The 21,128-nt window shown below is 44.9% G+C and overlaps 1 protein-coding gene across 3 annotated transcripts in view; it reads left to right on the top strand.

Moving 5' to 3' along the window:
- The first annotated feature begins 1,022 nt into the window (after positions 1-1,022).
- The window catches only part of HIVEP3 (HIVEP zinc finger 3), a 156,307-nt gene continuing 136,201 nt past the window's right edge, over positions 1,023-21,128 (top strand). For all 3 annotated transcript variants that reach the window (XM_040424312.1, XM_040424314.1, XM_040424311.1), the window contains exon 1: positions 1,023-1,607. The gene's annotated coding sequence lies outside the window, so the exon portion shown is untranslated. The remainder of the gene's footprint in view (positions 1,608-21,128) is intronic.

Genomic DNA, 21,128 nt, shown 5'->3' with positions numbered 1-21,128 from the left:
AGAAAATCTGCAATGAAAACGGCAATAGTGTGACTTTATGTGCGTTTTTACGTGGATTTTCTGCATACGAATAAGCGAGGTGCCCTGTGTTTGTGGCAGGAATACTGTTCCATATATACTATGTGACTCCATGAAAATCTTAGGCCTCTTTCACACTTGCGTTGTTGGGATCCGGCATGCACTTCCGTTGCCGGAGGTGCCCACCGGATCCGGAAAAACGCAAGTGTACTGAAAGCATTTGAAGACGGAACAGTCTTCCAAATGCTTTCAGTGTTACTATGGCACCCAGGACGCTATTAAAGTCCTGGCTGCCATAGTAGGATCGGGGGAGCGGTATACTTACCGTCCGTGCGGCTCCCCGGGCGCTCCAGAATGACGTCAGAGCGCCCCATGCGCATGGATGACGTGGTCCATGCGATCACATGATCCATGCGTTTGGGGCGCCCTGACGTCACTCTGGAGCGCCCGGGGAGCCGCACGGACGGTAAGTATACTGCTCCCCGCTGCACTTTACCATGGCTGCCAGGACTTTAGCGTCCCGGCAGCGATGGTAACCATTCAGAAAAAGCTAAATGTCGGCTCCGGCAATGCGCCGAAACGACGTTTAGCTTAAGGCCGGATCCGGATCAATGCCTTCCAATGGGCATTAATTCCGGATCCGGCCTTGCGGCAAGTGTTCCGGATTTTTGGCCGGAGCAAAAAGCGCAGCATGCTGCGGTATTTTCTCCGGCCAAAAAACGTTCCGTTCCGGAACTGAAGACATCGTGATGCATCCTGAACGGATTTCTCTCCATTCAGAATGCATTAGGATAATCCTGATCAGGATTCTTCCGGCATAGAGCCCCGACGACGGAACTCTATGCCGGAAGAAAAGAACGCAGGTGTGAAAGAGCCCTTATCTATCCTCTGTCTTTCTCCATCGCCTCAATGCCATTCAGGTTGTAAGGGGAGGGGATTGGGGTTAAAAAAAAAAAAAAAAAGTCATTCACACTGAAATGCAGGCGGCGAAGAACTTACATTTATGGTCTTTACAAATTCCTAGCGTGTTTGCCGCCAGACATTGAGGACATACCCCCGACCCGCACGGTTCACTTCCAAGCACAGAAGCGGAACACGACTCTACATTGCATAGAGCATTGACCTTACAATAACAAGGTGCTGAATTGTCAAGCCTCCCCTTCCTGACAAATGGGCGCGACCCGGCGCCCACTACCAAAGACTGTAACTGAGCACTACCATTTCTGCTATGAGGAGGTGTCGTCTCTCCCTTCCTTCCAGTGGGCGCGTCCAAGCCATGACTGTGTGCAGTGAGAGGCCAACTACTGTACGTTTTCACACAGAGGCCTGCTCGGAGCCTCCCCGCCTATACGGTGGGCGCGGCTAGGCACTGGCTGACAGCATTGAAGGCTGGCTGTACCACGTCCCCCCTATAGGGGTTTTTTGGTGTTGGTTATAGCGGCCGGCTCCAGGCTGTGTGGTTATGTGAGAAGACGACAATGCCAGCCCCGGCTCACACAGCTTCACTGCCCGGGGCTGCCTGGGAAACGACGTCTGCAGAGCCGTGACGTCACCGAGTCGCAGGGCTGGAGATAATGACATCATTTGCGGTGAGTGCAGCCTGACAGGGCCTGTGACACCTGAAGCTGTCATGTGTTCCCTCTGCTTGCCTTATAATGGATAGCTTCCACAGCCTAAGCATTTTCCTGAGGGTCGCCGCTGTTTACTAGTGGGATTAGTCGAGTATTGTGACACTCCAGCTGCCACACTTGGCACATGCTTGTAATTGTTAGGAGCCACTAGAGGTGTAGGGTGCTTGTACCCAGTGCCAGCTAGCATGATGGCATCTCATAAGCTTCTGTTCCTCCACATGCTGCTGGGCATAGTGGTCCGGTGACCCATGGTGAAAGCTGTCACTTGACCTGAGGCCCCTAAACCACCTCCATTGCCTTATACCATTCAGGAATAGCTTTGATGCCTCTGCTTCTCATATTCTTATTTTTATCAGACTGGCGCCTGGGTCTGAATACTTTTGTAATTGCATGTAATTAAAAACTTATTATAGCCACTGAGGTCAATTAAATCTACCTGTATAGTGCCACCTGCCTTTTCCTTATTTCTCTGTCCACCTGGATGAGGTGGTCGTACACAGGGGTGCACCTAACCTTTCTGCTGCATGAGGCGAAAGTTGAAATGGCGTCAATATAGTGCTATACACATAGCCCCCCTCATAGTAAGAGTGCTCACAGACTACTCTTAATAGTAATAGTGCCCCCTACAGTACCCCAGAGAGTACCCTTATTAGTAGTAGTGCCCTCCATATTGTGCACAATAATAATACTGCCCCCACTATTATTAATACCCCCATAGGGCCCCTACTATATGTAAGGCACCCCATAGTGCCTACGTTCATGACCACATTATCGTGCCGCTTGAGACCTGGCTCAGGAGGTCACTGATGTCATCGAGACCTCCTCCCCCTTATACTGCCTCAGGCCTGATGAATGGTGCGGATAAGCCATAATCTCCCGTTCCTCCCCGTTAGGCAGGTGCTAATCTCACCTCATGGCAGATGTGGCCCTGGTCACCCATGCTCAGTTCAATTGCCACTAGCTGTTTCTAATGGTAGAAGCTGTGACGGCTACAGGGGGAGAGGTGCAGAGAAAGGACATGCTCCAAGAGCAGTGATGGGGAGAACTGCAGCGGAAAGGACACACTCCCTCAGAAAGACATGCCTTCAGACCTGCCAGCATGCAATGAATGGGCAGAGGTGAGGGTCGGGGCTGGTTCTAGCTTTGTTAGAAAGAGATGTACTATATGATGTCTGATTTTAATTTTTTACATCAATCATGAGATAATCCCTTTAAATGATCCTTTTCAACATTAAAAATGAACATTAACAGTAAAATGAATTTGTAAGGTAGCGCACGCTGATCAGTCTTGGGGGTGGCGACACTATCCCGCACAGTCACAGTGTGTCTTCCTCCTTACAGACATGCATGACTCAGCCATGGAGCACCTCGCTGCACACCCGCAGTGGTGCATCCCTGACACCTGCAGGAGGACTCTTCAGCATAGTGGTGCCGCCCCCATGACTTTTCTGCCGCAATTAGCATGCAGCATGCACTAGATTATAATTTCATTCTCTACATAATACTGAAATAGAGGGTTTACCCAAGGGCATTGTTATATGGCTCTATTTTCTCATAGTGAATTTGACAGTGGCCACTGATCAAGGGACAGATTTCCTTTAACCCCTTTAATGACCACCCTTACAGTTTTCTATGGCGATCATTAAGGGGCTTTATTCCTAGACTGACGGCTTTCTGCGGTGGCCTAGAATAAGCACTGCATGGGTCTCAGCTGGGCTCCTGCTTCGATCCAGACTGTTTAACCCCTTAGGTGCTGCAGTCAATAGTGACTGTAGAGCTAACTCCCTGTGTCTCCCATTGGCACCCCATGAATGACATTGTGGGATGCCTAATGGAGGCCCCAGCCATACCTGCAGTGTCTCCTAACAAGGTGCACCTCTCTGGCGCAGCCTGCTGGTGACTGTCAGTATAGCACTGACAGTATAATTCTCGGCAGTGTGTAAGCAGTCCAGAGAATTATAGAAGCGATCAAAAGATCACCTATTAAAGTCTCCTTGTGGGACTACTAAATGGTTAAAAAAAAGTGTTAAATAAAATACATTTTTTCCATCGTAAAAAAAACGCTTTTCAGTGGAAAAAAAATGAAAGAATAAGGCTACTTTCACACTTGCAGCAGAGTGATACGGCAAGCAGTTCCGTGGCCGGAACTGGCAATCTGCATGCAAACGGACAGCCTTTGTAGACGGATCCGGATCAGTCTCACAAACGCATTGCAAGAACGGATCCGTCTCTCTAGATGTCATCCGGAGAAACAGATCAGTTATATATTTTTTTCACATTTTTTACCGGGAACGACGGATCAGGCATTGCGGTATTTTTAATGCCGCATCCAGCACTTATACATTTCAATGTAAATTAATGCCGGATATGGCATTCCGGCAACTGATCCGGAATTTTGGACGGAGATAGTATCGCAGCATGCTGTGGTATTTTCTCCGTCCAAAACGCCGTTCAGTGACTGAACTGAAGACATCCTGAACGGATTGCTCTCCATTCAGAATGCATTAGGATAAAACTGATCAGTTCTTTTCCGGTATTGAGCCCCTAGGACGGAACTCTATGCCGGAAAAGAATAACGCTAGTGTGAAAGTACCCTAAAATCCCCTCCACATATTTGGTATCGCTGCATCTGTAACGAACTGCACTATACAACTACCATGTCATTTATCTTACTGTGAATGCGTGTGGGGGCGGGAATTGCTGTTTTTTTGCTTATTCGCCACAGAAATGGAAAAAAAAAAAGATCAAAAAGTATTATGCACCCCAAAATGATACAAATGAAAACTACAAGTCATCCTTCAAAAATCAAGCTCTCACACAGCTCAGTAGAAGGAAAAATGAAACATTTTTTGGGTCTTGGGATGCCACGAAGCAAAAAAATTTCTTTCAAAAAAACTGCAAAAGTTGTAAAACGATATGTATTTAGTATCGCTGTAATCGTACTGACCTAGAAAATAAAATTGTGATAATAAATATTCAGAAAAATGAACGCCGCTAAACATAAAAACTCAGTGGCAATATTGCTGTTTTTCCCATTACCCCCTTAAAGAGTTAATAAAAGTTAATCAGTAAGTTATTTGTCCCCCAAAATGGCACCATTAAAAACTACAACTTGTCCTGCAAAAAAACAAGCCCTCATATGGCTAAATTGATGAAAAAAAGTTATAGCTGATGGAGGCGACGCTCCAAAAATGGGAAAAAAAAAAAATTTGCTTGATCACTAGGCCAAGCAGTTGGCACAACGCTGGCATGTAGTTCACACCAGATCCCGAGCGGATACAGAAATGAAGCTCTCACACCGGGCATCCTCTGGCCACTGTAGTCATGTTATTTGTTGCCACGTACAGTTTCAGTATTGCACAGGAATTTATCACTAGATTATGAAAATTGCACATTTTTGCCTAGAATTGGCAACTTTTTGAGATTTTTCCACTGCTTTTACAACTTTTCAAAAAGCGGGAGGGGCTTAGTGGTAGAGGGAGGAGCCTCTCACTGCCCAACAGATTTATTGTAATTTACACCCAGAAACTGACACAAAGCATTAATCCACACCAGCGATGAGCACTGCCAAAATGGTGCGCCAAAATTATCAAGGGGCTCCACATCTTCATTCTACTGTACTTCTTGTTAAAGGGGTTGTCCAGGCTTTTACTATTGATGACCTCAGGATAGGTCATCAATATCAGATCGGGGGTGGGGGGTCTGACAGCTGTATGAAGAGACGGCACACGTGGTGATCACGTGCCGTCTCCCTTCTCTCTTCCTGCCATTTGTTACTGTCTATGGTCTTTGCCATAGACAGCAGCGGTGAACAGGAAGAGAGAAGGGAGGCGGCACGTGAGCACCGCATGTGCCGTCTCCTCATACAGCTGTCAGACCCCCCACCCCCGATCTGATATTGATGACCTATCCTGAGGTCATCAATAGTAAATGCCTGGACAGCCCCTTTAAGGAGGACATGTCACCACTCATGGCAAGTCTGTTTTACTAAATCTTTGTATTTCTCATGAAATGACAGTTCTGGACCATCTGTTCTTATGACTCTATGTTAAATCATCCCTTTGTTAGGGCTCATGCACACAGCCGTGGTTTTGGTTCACATCCACTCTGCATTTTTTGTAGGTCAGATACGGACCTATTCACTTCAACAGGGCCGCAAAAGACCGCTGACCGCATCCGTACGTCCGTTCCGGGGCCCTGCAAAAAAAATTGAAACGGAAACGGTTGTGTGCATGAGGCCTTCTTCCTACTAGAAGTTCATGAATAGGTGTCACCAATCGGCGTGTGTCCCTGCAAAGTGTAATGCTGTCCTCCAATATCAAACTGTGCAGGGACACCCCCCCCCCCCACCTGTAACACCCAGTTGTACCTTCCAGTAGCGATAATAAAGGAATGTCACTCACAGAGTTGTTAGTACATGGGGACTGCAATCCCTTACTAAGGCCTCCTTCACACGGCCGTATGGCTTTTTCAGTATTTTGCGGTTGACAAAAAACGGATCTGCAAAAAATACGGATGACATCCGCGTGCATTCCATTTTTTGCGGAACGGAGCATCTGACCCCTAATAGAACAGTACTATCCTGGTCCGTTATGCAGACAATAATAGGACATGTTCTATCTTTGACGGAACGGAAATAAGAAAACGGAAGGCATACGGAGTACCTTCCGTTGTTTTTTTGCGGATCCATTGAAATGAATGGTTCCGTATACGGGACGCAAAAAAAAGGAACGAAAAAACCCAGACACAACAGGTGAGGTGACAGGTCTGCTTCAAGACTCCCCTTCAGTGTGGTGTATGTCTGGTGCCCCGCTCTTTGTGCAGCCACTTTCACATCATGTTTGAGAGGTTCACCACCTCTTTTTGTTAGAAATCGGATGTCAGTGGGGGGCACACCCCCTAATGCTTCCTCTATCTGTGTGTTATAATCTGATCCTACTTTTGATTATGAAAGATGTAAGTAGAGCAGATCTCCTGAGGAACCTTTCTGAGGAACTTAAGCCAACCCTTTCCATGGGATTTAATGGAAGCTGTTACTTTGTGCTGTTTTCTTGGAGATCTATGCTGCAATATCTTTTTTTATTTTATTTTAGCCTCGGCAATTTTGTACGTGTGGAATTTTCCCTTTAGTTTAATTCCATAAGACAGAACTTTATTCTTTGAGCAGTGTCTATGACTGAGATGAGATGGCTACTATGGTTCTCTCTGTGCCTCGTGTACATGGTGTCAGTCCATACAGGGTCCGATTACTAATTTTATTTCCTAAACTACCTGAAATGGGTTTGAAAGAGAAAATACATGGAAGTCATACAGTACCGGATCATTATGTAAAACGCACAGGACTGGTACGGTACCTGCAGAGTCCTACCGAGTCCTTTTTATGAATTAGACCTTTACTGACCGTCTCTGTAGGAGAAAAACACCATGAAGAAAACGCAGCAAAAGACGCAGGTGCCCCACAAAAGGATGCAGTTATTCCAGCATTTTTACAGACCCCCAAAAATACCAGTGCAAATTCATGCGTGTAAGGACGGATTAGGTCCGGATATGTTCAGGGTGCGTTCAGTGAAACTCGCACCATTTTGCGAGCAAGTTCAGTCAGTTTTCTCTGCGATTGCGTTCAGTTGGTCAGTTTTTTTCCGCGTGAGTGCAATCAGTTTTGATGTGTTTTTCACGCGTGTGATAAAAAAACAGAAGGTTTACAAACAACATCTCCTAGCACTTGCTTGCGGACGCAATGCGTTTTTCACTGAAGGCCCATTCACTACTATGGGGCCAGGGCTGCGCGAAATATAGAATATAGTGAATATAGAACATGATGCGTTTTTCACACAACTGATGCGTGAAAAAAAAAAAACGCTCATGTACACAGAACCATTGAAATGAACGGGTCAGGATTCAGTGCGGGTGCTATGCGTTCATGTCACGTATTGCATCCACGCGGAAAACTCGCTCGTGTGAAAGGGGCCTAAACCTTCATTTTTTTTTTATCACTTGCGTGAAAAACGCATCAAAACGCATTGCACCTGGGCGTAAAAAACTGAACGCAATCGCAGACAAAACTGACTGAACTTGCTAGCGAAATGTTGCGAGTTTCACTGAACTCATTCGGAGCCAATCCGTATAGTTTGTATGAAAGAGGCCTAGCTGAATGCCTTTAGTTTTTTTCCTTTTACCGTGTGGTTTTTCAGCGTTTTTTTTTTTTTTTTCTTCAGTGTGTTTGCTCACTATGGTTCTCTTCATGCCTTTTTTCTCTATTGAGAAAGTGCTGCATTTTTAAAAGAAGGCAACATCAAAAATTGCCACCTAATGAACAAAAACGGCAGTAGCAAAATTAAATGCTTGTGTGTCCTGCATTTTATGTTCACCATCAGCAAACATCTGGAACTGGTGTTTTTACTGCAAAAAACTCCAATACAACACAAAAGTGCAAGAAAATGGTAGAAAAAACTGAAATGCAAACCTACCCTTGAGCGGTCCGTGGTAACACGGCCTGGATTCTTGCTGAGCGGAGTAGCGCACGGCGTCATTGGTTGCTATGACGCCGTGAGCTTCATGCCGCCGCTGCTCTACAGTAGTACACTCGTATAGATCATACAAGTGTATTACTGTAGTGCAGCGGCGGCATGAAGCGCACGGCGTCATAGCAACCAATGACGCCGTGCGCTCCATTCGGCCTCAGTGTTCAGTCAGTGATTATGATTGTGAGCCCAAACCATGTGCGGGTTTCTCCCGTATACCTTATCTCTGTGTAGCCTACACTCCTAGTTTTATCTCAACATAAAGCCTCATTCACACGTCAGCGTTTTGGTCAGTGATTTCCATCAGTGATTGTGAGCCAAAACCAGGACTGGAGCCTCCACAGACATGAGGTATAAGGGAAAGATCTGCACCTGTTCTGTGTATAGAGCTGCAAAAGATGCGGACAGCAGTCCGCGTGCTGTCCGCATCCGTTGCTCCGTTCCGTGGCCCCGCAAAAAAAATATAACATGTCCTATTCTTGTCCGCAATTTGCGGACAAGAATCACTGACCAAATCACTGAAGTGTGAACTTGGCCTTAGGGCTTATTCACACAACCGTGCTGTGTTTTGCGGTCCGCAAATTGCGGATCCGCAAAACACGCATGCCGCCAGTGTGCCTTCCGCAATTTGCGTAACGGACGGCCCATTATAGAAATGCCTATTCTTGTCTGCAAAACGGACAAGAATAGGACATGATCTATAATTTTTCGTGGCAACGGATGCTGTCCGCATCTTTTTTGGCCCCATTGAAGTGAATAGGTCCACACCCGAGCCACAAAAAATGCGTCTCGGATGCGGAACCGAATGAGCATTTTACATCAGAGTGTGCATCCATTTTCTGGTCATCTATTTCTGTTAAAAACTGATGAATTTGATTGACTTTTGTTTAAAACCTCAACCCCTCAGTATATATTAGGCCCCCCCATAGTGTTCTCTGTATATATAATGCCCTCCCCCACAGTGCCCCCAGTATAAATAATGCCCTTCTGTGTTACCCCCACTATAAATAATAGCCCCTATGGCACATGTGGGAACACTAGTTGTACCGCACTGGAGGCAGCAGGACCTGATGCTCACTAGATGCCACTACGCTGGGGGCCGAACAAGTGTTCTCACACTTGCTATAGGTGTTTTTTTTTTTTTTTTTTTTAACTCCCTGCCTTTCAACTTGCTCATGTACCCATTTCTAACGGCCATTAGACGAGTGCACTTCTGTCTAAACGGCCAATAAAAACAGGCCCATTGATTTCCCTGGGGTCCTTCTGGCTGTCAAAATGACCAAAAATAGGACATGTCCTGTTTTTTTTTTTTTTTTTGATTGCCACTATTCACTGTCCGTTAAAAAAAAAAAAGCCATGTGAATAGCCACAGACTGCGATGGTTCTGAAAACGCCTATGTAATGGCTGTTTTCCGCTGTCGTGTGAATGTACCCAAAGTCTTTGTGGTGTTTTACATTTTTTTTTGTGCCTTTTTTCTGCATAAAATGCCTGCAGTATGTTACATGACTGAGAATTATTAAATGCAGTATAAACATTTTGTTTTCAGTGGTGTTTTTCTTCACTTTTGTCCCTTAGACATTCATTACTTTTTGGCCAAGTAGCAATGTGTGTTGCATTTTTTTCATGGCGTTTTTACATAGCTTTTTTTTTTTCTTAAGGATTTATCATACTGATCTACAGAGGAAGTGACATCCAAGGGGGGTACACACTTTCCTGTAGAAAAACATATGTTTTGCAAAAAAAACTGCAGGAATACGCATTTGTACTTAAACACACTAGTTGTGTGAAAAACAGCAAAATTCCACTAAAACACAATTAAAAATGGCAAGGAAAAATGCAGCACAAGGCTGGTGTCTTTGAATTTGTATTTTTACAAAAAAAAAGTAGTGTGCCAGAGCCATTACATGTCATCACATATATGATCAACAAGGGTCTGACGCCCCGAATCCCTGTCTATCATCTGTTCTGCATTTGTGTAGTGAACGGAGCAGGTTACTGCAGTGCTGCTGCCATTCACTGCAGAACAGCTAATTGGCAGGGTGCGGGTAGCTGACCCCGCTGATCAGCGTTAATGGCTTAGGGCTCATGCACACAAGCCTGTGTGCCCTGTGCCCATATTGCGGACCGCAAACACCAGGTCTGCAATATACGGGCATTCGCAAGCTACAGAGCGGAGGCACGGCTCGGAAGCCAACAGAAGCACTACAAAGCACTTCTGTGGGATTTCGGTCTGTGCCTCCGCACCTCAAAAAAAATCAAACATGTTCTTTTTGTGGAAAGCATCTTGAGGATCGCGAACCCATTCAAGTCTATGGGTCCGCAAAGGGCGTGCACTCGGTTGGTACCCGTGCATTGCGGACCGCAGCATGGGCACAAGGCGTACACACAGGATAGGCCATCAACATAAAAGGAATGTTAGGAATGCAGAATTAACAATAATGTACTGTCAAAAAAGGAGGGTTGAGTGCCTTGTACAATTATAATGTGATGCCATCAACAATAATAACCCATAAAATATGGAGTAACAGTAAAAAAGTAACAGACCTACAAAGAGGCACTGTCACGATCAGTGTGGGGGGGGAAACTCCACACTGAACACAGGAGGGAAGGGGAACAGTAACTGGGCCTGGAAACTAGGGAAGAAACAGGTCACCTCCTAGACAACATTAATCCGGGCCCTAACTATCTATCAATATGAATAGACCTTGAAGGTAGGAGTATTCATAAGCAGGATACCTAGGCCTTTATATCCCTATAAGGCCCTGTAAAAGGTTAGGACCAGAGACAACCCATTCCTCCCCAGATGGACGAATGGAAGTCTCTGTCTCAGGCCCAGATACAAACAACAGGGAATATAACAAATACAAACAAACACGACACTTAACTTCTGTAGAGATGGAAGAACAGGAACACTAGAGAGGATCTCACACCAGCTCAGCAAAACCCAAATGAAGCTATCAACCACATAGAAGGGTGGGGTCAGACTATAAAGGGTAGAAGTGATGACCACTGAGCAACAGCTGAGAAAAGGGAAGTGGTCATTAACCCTATCAACACTGAATCAAGAGAAATCAAGGAGGCTGTTAGATTCCTCCACGCTCAGCCAATCTCCTTGATTTCTTGAAATCAGTCACCTGAGGGACCATGACAGGTACTTAGCCATATACTGTAATAACAGCATCCACAATGTGTTATAATAACCCATGAAGTATGGTATAACAACATTTTAAAGTGACAGAACGACAGGGAAATACACAGTCATAAATCAAAGGCACATACTCATCCACAATGTGTGGATTACTTCGGGGACCCTGCACCCCTAACGAGCGTTTCGGCAACAACTTCGTTTGGGGGCGTCATCGTCCTAGTGTGTTACAGAATTTAAAATAGACAACCCCCAATCGTGCGGAAGAATTATGATTACCTCCAGATTTGTAATGGCGTTGTGCAGAGCACCCTAGCATCTGACGCTCCTGTTCGGCGCCTCTTGGCAGAGATTTTTTAAATTTATTTATTTTTTATAAATACGGTATATTTACTGCAGCTATTAAAGGCACCCTGTCATCAACTTCATGCTAACCTCACTGAGGGCAGCATAAAATAGTGACAGAAATGCAGATTTCAGCGGTGTGTCACTCATCAGCTAAAAGTAAGTGGTTGCCAAGAACCAACATCATAATCATTGGAGCCCAGGTCTTGAAAAGAGTCAAATCTACCTGAGAAGAGTCATGGTTATTCATAATCTCCTGCTCTCCGGCCCACCTGCTGATGATTGGCAATTCTCTCCTAGAGAGAAAAACGAGGTAGAAGACTGTGAATCATCAGCAGGTGGGCAGGAGAGCAGGAAGTCATGAATAACCAGGACTCTTCTCAGGTGGCCATGACTCTTTTCAAGACCTGGGCTCCAATGATTATGATGCTGGTTCTTGGCAACCACTTACTTTTAGCTCATGAGTGACTCACCGCTGAAATCAGCATTTTTGTCACTATTTTATACTGCCCTCAGTACGGTCAGCATAAAGTTGATGACAGGTTCCCTTTAAATTGTTGACCTTTTTCTTTTTCTTTTCTTTACAATGTTATAGTTTCTTATTTGACCATGTCAGTGATCTAATAATATCAGATTGGTGGTAGATGTCAGCTGATTTTGGGACTCCCTGCAATGTTTTTGGGGAAATGCAATCTATAGAGGGGTTTTCCAAACCAGACATCTGACCTTCTAATATTAGAAGTTGCTTTCACACACATGTAATTGTGTAACATTGTGGCAATACTATTTCTCTTTAAAGGGCATCTATCAGCAGATTTGTACCTATGAAACTGGCCTTTTGCGTGTGGGCTTGGCAGCTTAAAGGCATTTATGTTGTTCACATGTTCATATGTGCCCACATTGCTGAGAAAAATGAAGGTTTAGTACATGCAAATCAGCCTCTATGAGCAACAGGGGCGTTGCGATTACTCCTAGAGGCACAGCTCTTTCTGCAACTGCGGCACCTTCTGCACTTTGATTGACAGGGCTAGATGCGATCACGTTTACACTGCCTGGCTCTGTCAAAGTGGAGAGGACGCGGCAGTTGCAGAGAGAGCTGAGCCTCTAGTAGTAACGGCAACGCCCCCGTTGCTCCTAGGCGCTCATTTGCATATAATAAACCATCATTTTTCTCAGCAATGAGGCCACATATGAACATGGGACCAAGGCCTCTTGCACACGACCACGTATGGCTTATTCAGTATTTTGCGGTCCATTTTAAACAGATCTGTTTTTCCGTTTCAGTAGTGTTTCCACTTCCGTTCCGTTTGTGATCCGTTTTTAGCGGATTGGAAACGGAAGCATACAATAATGTTAAAACATTTTCAATAGATGGTTCCGCAAAAACGAAACGGATACGGAAGTCATACAGATGCATTCCGTATGCATTCTGTTTTTTTTTGCGGAACCATTACCTTGAATGGAGCCACGGAACGTGATTTGCGGGCAATAATAGGACATGTTCTATCTTTGAACGGAAATACGGAAACGGAATACATACGGAGTACCTTCCGTTGTTTTTGCGGACCTGTTGAAGTAAATGGTTCGGCATACGGAGCGCAAACGGAACACAAAATGGAATGGAAACAGAAACGTAAAAACGTTTGTGTGCAGGGGGCCCAACACAGATGCAGTCAGCTAGTTTCACAGGTACAAATCTGCTGACAGATGCCCTTTAACCTTTCAAGACCGGGTGATTTTCCCAGCCCTCCCAAAGCCATACCTTTTTTAGTTTTTCATTCACATAGCTGTATGAGGGCTTGTTTTTTGCAGGACAAGATGCATTTCTAATGGCACCATTTACAGTTGTGGTAAGTGGGAAAACAATTCCAAATGGGGTGGAATTATAAAAAAAAACCAAAAAAAAAAAACACCATTCCGACACAGTTTAATGTTTTTTTTTTACACAGTTTCATGGGTGATAAAACTGACCTGTTACTTTTATTCTCCGGGTCAGTATGATTACAACAATACCGCAATACTTGCGTTTTAATACCATTCTGGGGTGCGCATGACTTTTTGATCACCTCCCACAAATAATTGAATAAAAAGTGAAGTTCCTTTTTTTCTGTTTTAGCGGTTGCCATATGGGAGAAATATTTTTATATTTTAATAGTACGGGCGTTTTTTCGCACGTGGCAATGCCCATAAAGTTTATTTTGTTAATTATGTATTTTTATCTTCATTTTGGGGAAAGAGTGGTGATTTGAATTTTTATATTTTTTTTATTATTATTTTTAAATATATAATTTTTTTTTTAGTACATACATTGCATACATTAGTCCAGGGTGCCAGCCATTTTGCAGCCATGCCAGCCGTATTGCAGGGTGCCCGTCATTTTTAAATGCCCAGTTAATATTCTTGAGGGGAGGGACACAGCACTATGAGAATAGGCATTGCCACTAGGACACTGACACCAAGAATGTAAAAAGTGTTGGCTCCGTCCAGGTGGGCTATACCCTCTCCACAGACACTAGACTGATCAGCTCTAACCTAATATCTGTAGGAGGTAGATACAGTGGAGGTAATTTATCAAAGACTGGCTTTTTACGCTTTGATAGCCCCTGCTCTGCCGGAGGAATTGCCTAATTTATGACGAGGCACAGACCTCATCATAAATTAGGTGCACCTCTTGCAGTCCATGCGCCTAAAGTCCACTTGGAAGCGAACCCGAGTTCGGGAAATGTTTTTTTTTACAGTACAGATTCATTTATGAAGTTATTGCGCGAAGTCTTGTGAGACTTCGCAAAGCAATAAGTTCAGCTCATCGGAGCCAATACATTCTAATACTGTACTGAGCTCCTTCTCCGTACAGTATTAGAACAAAGTTTTATGCAAATCGACTTCGGATGTTTCATCCGAAGTCGATTCGCTCATCCCTAATTACAGCCTTAAGTTCAGTGTTTTGTTAATCTGAATTCTATGTGATGGATCAGAACACAATAGTCTAAGTTGGTGAAGTGAAATGAGAAAATATATAAATAAGACTATTGTTCAGAAATAGAAAACAGAAAATTGGCATATGCGTATGTATTCACCCACTTTGTTAGGAGACCATAAAAAGCTCTGGTGCAACCAATTACCTTCAGAAGTCACATAATTTTTATTTATTTTTTGAATCAGATCATTTATATTAAAGGTTTTACATACAGCCAATTATTCAGATTAACCGTACATTATATGACAATAGGATATCAACACAGTGAAATCAATCCTACTTTATCCAAATCAGCACGTCCATAACACTGCATCAAATAAACCTTTATTAAATCTCCCAGTCCCCCCCAACTCCCTCTCCACCTCCCCCTCTCCGTGTGGTCATCTCCCTCGACATGGACAAAAATGCTCCAATTCTCTTACATCTTAACTTCCAAATCCCCTTAGGACCATTCTATTCCAAATATGCATCAATCTCTGAGACTTCCCCCCAGGTCCAGCCAGCCACACCTGCCATTGCTTCTTAAATTTCTGTACAGTGCCTCTTTTCATATAGATGCCACTCTCCATGGATATCATATGATTGACCATATTTATCCACTCTAATTTAGTGGGAGAGATCGGCTGTATCCAGTGTTTTGCAATGGATTTACGTGCAATGTGCAATAATTTAGCAATTGCTAATTTATAATCATTGGTGGTTGTTAGTAGGGATCGACCGATTATCGGTTTTACCGATATTATCGGCCGATATTCAGTATTTTGACAGTTATCGGTATCGGCATCTATTTTGCCGATATACCGATAACATATTGGGAACACAGAACGCGCTGCTCTCAGCGCTCTCCGTGTTCCCTCAGCAGCACAGGGGAGAAGGAAGCAGTGTCTCCCTCCCCCTGTGCTGCTGCTGCCACCAATGAGAGGAGGGGGGACAAGAGGAGGGGAGGGGCTGTGGCCGCTGCGCCACCAATGAAGATAAGTCTCATTAATTCATATACAGGAGGCGGGAGCTGGCTGCAGAATCACATAGCTGGCTCCCGACCTCTATGAGCGGTAGCTGCGGTCCGCGGTAGTTAACCCCTCAGGTGCCGCGGATCGCAGCTACCGCTCATAGAGGTCGGGAGCCGGCTATGTGATTCTGCAGCCAGCTCCCGCCTCCTGTATATGAATGATTGAGAGACTTATCTTCATTGGTGGCGCAGTGCGCCCCCCCACCCAGTATTAATCATTGGTGGCAGTGGCCACAGGATCCTATCTCCCCTCCTCCTCCGATCGGAGCCCCAGCAGTGTAATCCTGGGGCTCCGATCGGTTACCATGGCAGCCAGGACGCTATTGAAGCCCTGGCTGCCATGTTCAGCTCCATGCTGCTGTGTGCACAAAGCACAGAGCAGCAGGGACAGTGTGAGCTCCTATTCACCCTAATAGAGATCTATCAGGGTGAATAGGACAAGGGTTCTAGTCCCTAAGGGGGCTAAAAGTTAGTAAAAAAAAATATTAAGTATAAATGAAAAAGATTTACAAAAAAAAAAATACACGTTAACAATAAACATATTAATTTTCAGCAGATTTGTGTAGGAATTTTTTTTTTCCTCAAAAATGAAAATTCCCAGAATATCGGTATAAATTATCGGCTATCAGCCTGAAAGTTCACAAATTATCGGTATCGGCCCTAAAAAAATCAATATCGGTCGATCCCTAGTTGTTAGGTCCTCTACATACCCAAGATACCCCACCAGTGGAGTCTTTGGTAAAAGAACTCCATAGCTGTTTTCTATTTGTCTATACATTCCACACCAGAAACGCTCCAGCTCTGTGCAGGACCAAAACATATGAGCCAAGTCTGCATCCGGGGCAACACACCTAGGACAGTTAGAGTCCGCACGTAGACCCATCTTAAACAGGAGTCGTGGCGTCTTGTATTGCGATCGCCTATGTGCCACACTCATAGATATCGCGGGTACTGCCCCCAAAACATCCCTCCATTTTTCCTCCGACAATTCTCCAACATCCCTCTCCCATTTAGTCTTAAGACTGGTTAATGGATCATGTACTACTTTATCTAGTAGACTGGCATAAGCCATGGAGATAATCGTGTGCGATAATCTGGCCTGCACCACTGAATCAATCACCGGCATGGAGTGCACAGTCAAAGGAGGAGTCTTCCGTTCCTGAGTCTGCATGGCATGTCTCAATTGTAAGTATTGGTAAAATTAGTGAAATGATGACCACCTGTGTGCAATCTAAGTGTCACATGATCTGTCATTACATATACACACCTTTTTTGAAAGGCCCCAAAGGCTGCAACACCTAAGCAAGAGGCATCACTAACAAAACACTGCCATGAAGACCAAGGAACTCTCTAAACAAGTAAGGGACAATGTTGTTGAGAAGTATAAGTCAGGGTTAGGTTATAAAGAAATATCCAAATCTTTGATGATCACCAGGAGCACAATCAAATCTATCATAACCAAATGGAAAGAACATGGCACAACAGCAAACCTGCCAAGAGACGGCCGCTCTCCAAAACTCACGGACCGGGCAAGGAGGGCATTAATCAGAGAGGCAGCACAGAGACCTAGGGTAACCCTGGAGGAGCTGCAGAGTTCCACAGCAGAGACTGGAGTATCTGTACATAGGACGACAATAAACCGTATGGTCCATAGAGTTGGGCTTTATGGCAGAGTGGTCATAAGAAAGACATTACTTTCAGCTAAAAACAAAAAGGCACGTTGTAAGTTTGTGAAAAGGCATGTGGGAGACTCTCAAAATGTATGGAGGAAGGTGCTCTGGTCTGACGAGACTAAAATTGAACTTTTCGGCCATCAAAGAAAACGCTATGTCTGGTACAAACCCAACACATCAAATCACCCAAAGAACACCATCCCCACAGTGAAACATGGTGGTGGCAGCATCATGCTGGGGGGACTGGGAAACTGGTCAGAGTTGAGGGAAAGATGGATGGTGCTAAATACAGGGATATTCTTGAGCAAAACCTGTCCTACTCTGTGTGAGATTTGAGGCTAGGACGGAGGTTCACCTTCCAGCAGGACAATGACCCCAAACACACTGCTAAAGCAACACTTGAGAGGTTTAAGGGGAAACATGTACATGTGTTGGAATGGCCTAGTCAAAGCCCAGATCTCAATCCAATAGAAAATCTGTGGTCAGACTTAAGATTGCTGTTCACAAGCACAAACCATCCAACTTGAAGGAGCTGGGGCAGTTTTGCAAGTAGGAATGGGCAAAAATCCCAATGGGAAGATGTGGCAAGCTCAAAGAGACTTATCCAAAGCGACTTGGAGCTGTGATTGCCGCAAAAGGTGGCTCTATAAAGTATTCACTTTAGGGGGGTGAATAGTTATGCACATTGACTTTTTTTTTTTTTTAAAGTCTACTTTCACACCTTCGTTTTGGTTTCCGTTTGTGAGATCCATTCAGGGATCTCACAAGCGGTCCAAAACGGATCAGTTTTGCCCTTAATGCATTCTGAATGGATAAGGATCCGCTCAGAATGCATCAGTTTGGCTCCGTTCCGCCTCCATTCCGCTTTGGAGCGGGCACCAGCCTTTTGGTGTCCGTCTGACGAAAATGAGCCAAACGGATCCGTCCTGACACACAATGTAAGTCGATGGGGACGGATCCGTTTTCACTGACACAATCTGGCACAATAGAAAACGGATCCGTCCCCTATTGACTTTCAGTGGTGTTCAAGACGGATCCGTTTTGGCTATGTTAAAGATTATACAAACGGATCCGTTCTGAACGGATGCAGACTGTTGTATTATCTGAACGGATGCGTTTGTGCAGATCCGTGACTGATCTGCACCAAACACAAGTGTGAAAGTAGCCTAAGTTGTGGACATGTTCTGTAAATTAAATTATGCAAATCCTCAAACAATCCATGTTAATTCCAGGTTGTGAGGCACCAAAACATGAAAAAAGTCAAGGGGGTGAATACTTTTACAAAGCACAGTAAATGTTACATGCCTGTGTGACAAAATTTTGATGCAGGGGTGTTAAAATTGCAACTCGAATCTTTGCAACTTGTTTTACTCCAAAAACGGGCAATCTGACCCACAATCTGTTTTTCTCAGGTCTGCGGTTTTGATCTCTTTGTATTTTTTATTGTATTTTTTGAGTTTCACTGCAGGAATAACCTCCTTGCTTTTAGGGGCCCGGGGGGCCTGTTCATGGGCCGTCATTTTAGCTGTGTCTCTCTATGGGTGAATACCTTTACAGTCACTCAGTCCCCCATTGAAGCAGACGGAGTGCTGTAGCCCCACACTGTACAAGGTTACCTCTATTAGGGCTCCCTAGCAGAGTGAATTCTCCTCTTAAGGCCCCCCTTGCCCTTTTGTGTCCTATGTGTCTAACTTCTCTGCTGCCCACAGTGCTGTCCTGGAGCCCCCCTGAGGCCTCCCCCTACCTGTTTTGCTCCTCTCTTTGGGGTGCCCCAAAGCCTAGTTCTCCCCAGCACATATGCCTTCATGCCTCCCCTTCACTGGCCACCCTCCTTTTTTCCGGTGCCAAGGGTGCCACGGTCCCAGACCCTGCTGCAACTAGGCTGCAACTAACTCTACCTCTTTCCTGGCTTTCTACGCTTTCTCTGATGTGTTCTCTCCTGCTATTGGCTGTCGAGAGGTCCATATCTCTATTTTAGTCCTTGGAAAGGGCAGGTTTTTTTCTTTGGAGCAAGAGTTTTTATTCATCTCTCACTCCATTGCTGGTTATTACATGCTCTGGTAGCAGCTTTCTTCCGGACCTCTAGAACATCTCCCATCATCTCTTTACACCTGTGTTCAGAAGCAGCAGTGGCAACATTTATTTAGTGAGACTCGAAACCTTGGGCCCAGAAGGCTATCCTTTTGGGTTTTCCCCCTTTTTGTCTCAAGGTTCCCGTCATCCTGCTGGCCTCCATGTCTCCACAGGAAACTAGCGCTCCCAGGGTTTGCCATGTATTTTACATACCATGCGGTCTCTCTGAGCCTATCTGCAAGAATTGTCTCTCCTCCTTGCCCAGGAGTCAGCTCTCCTGTTGGACCTTTTCCCCCACCCAGGCACAGGTGACCTGTCCAGGCTCTTCCTATCTGTGGGTGAGACACTGCAACGCTTGCCCGCTCAAATAGTCACCCAGATGGCACTCCCTAGGGAATCCTTGAATCATCTCTCCCAGTCTTGCTGGCCTCATTGATCAATCAGGGCTTGTTGACCACAGGCATGTCGTGCAAGTTTTTTCTGTTTCTTTTTATACTGTGCACAAGCTGTGTTACTAACGGTATGTGAGTTGAAAAGTGGAAAGAATCCAACACTTGGGAATCAAGTCCAAAAACTGTATTTAGGACACACAAAAAATTTAAAATCCAAGTCGCCCACTTGTTTCGAGTGTGCAACCTTAATCATGGTATGACTGAGCGATGCCTTGAGTAAGAACGGTTTGGTCTCACGAAACATGTAGGCGAATTGGGTTAAAAACATTTTTTTATGTGTCCTAAATAAAGTTTTTGGGTTTTATTCCCAAGTGCTAGATGCCTTCCACTTTTGCAACTGACTTTGTACCTGGGAGCCATCCCTGTTTGTCCTAAGGACAGCTATGTGAGCTGATCCCCACCTTTTGTATGCTTATTTTATGCAGCCGCATGCACATAGTCTCACCTTCAAACAGTAAGGCCCCTTGCAGACGAGCATGTCCGGATTAGGTCCGGATGCGTCCCGGTGCATTGCGGCAAACGCGCGCGAGCAGGAACGCATGGTGACGGACCATGTGATGAACGTAGTGACGTCATCAAAGGTCCTATTCTTCACAAAAGAAGACAGAAGAGATGCCAGCTGCGCGAACAAGTGGATTAAGGTGAGTTAAATTATTATTATTTTTTTAACCCCTCCAGCTCTATTATACTATGCATTCTGTATTCAGAATGCTATTATTTTCCCTTATAACCATGTTATAAGGGAAAATAATAATGATCGGGTCCCCATCCCGATCGTCACCTAGTAACCTTGCGTGAAAATCGCACTGCATCCGCACCTGCTTGTGGATGCTTGCGATTTTCACGCAACCCCATTCATTTCTATGGGGCTTGCGTTACGTGAAAAACGCACAAAGAGGAGCATGCTGCGATTTTCACGCAACGCACAGGTGATGCGTGAAAATCACCACTCGTGTGCACAGCCCCATAGAAATGAATGGGTCCGGATTCAGTGCGGGTGCAATGCGTTCACCTCACGCATTGCACCCGCGTGGAAATCTCGCCCGTGTGAAAGGGGCCTAATGGAGGCTCTTACCTGCTTCTATCCATGGTGGGAAAATTGTGCATTTTTGTGGTGCTTTGAACAGGTGCTGGAGCTAATCTGTTGATGCCCAATGTTATTCAATATTAACCCTTTAACAATTTTCTTAGTTTTGACATGTACAAATAATACCTAAATAGCGTGTGCTCTTAAACATACAATAGCCTCAGTTCAACAGAAGAAAAACAGCGTTTTAATTGGA

Source organism: Bufo bufo, chromosome 3 (genome assembly GCF_905171765.1).
Source record: "Bufo bufo chromosome 3, aBufBuf1.1, whole genome shotgun sequence".
Classification (NCBI taxonomy): domain Eukaryota; kingdom Metazoa; phylum Chordata; class Amphibia; order Anura; family Bufonidae; genus Bufo; species Bufo bufo.
Note: the sequence above shows the minus strand (reverse complement) of the source record. Positions and strands in the feature narration are given on the sequence as shown.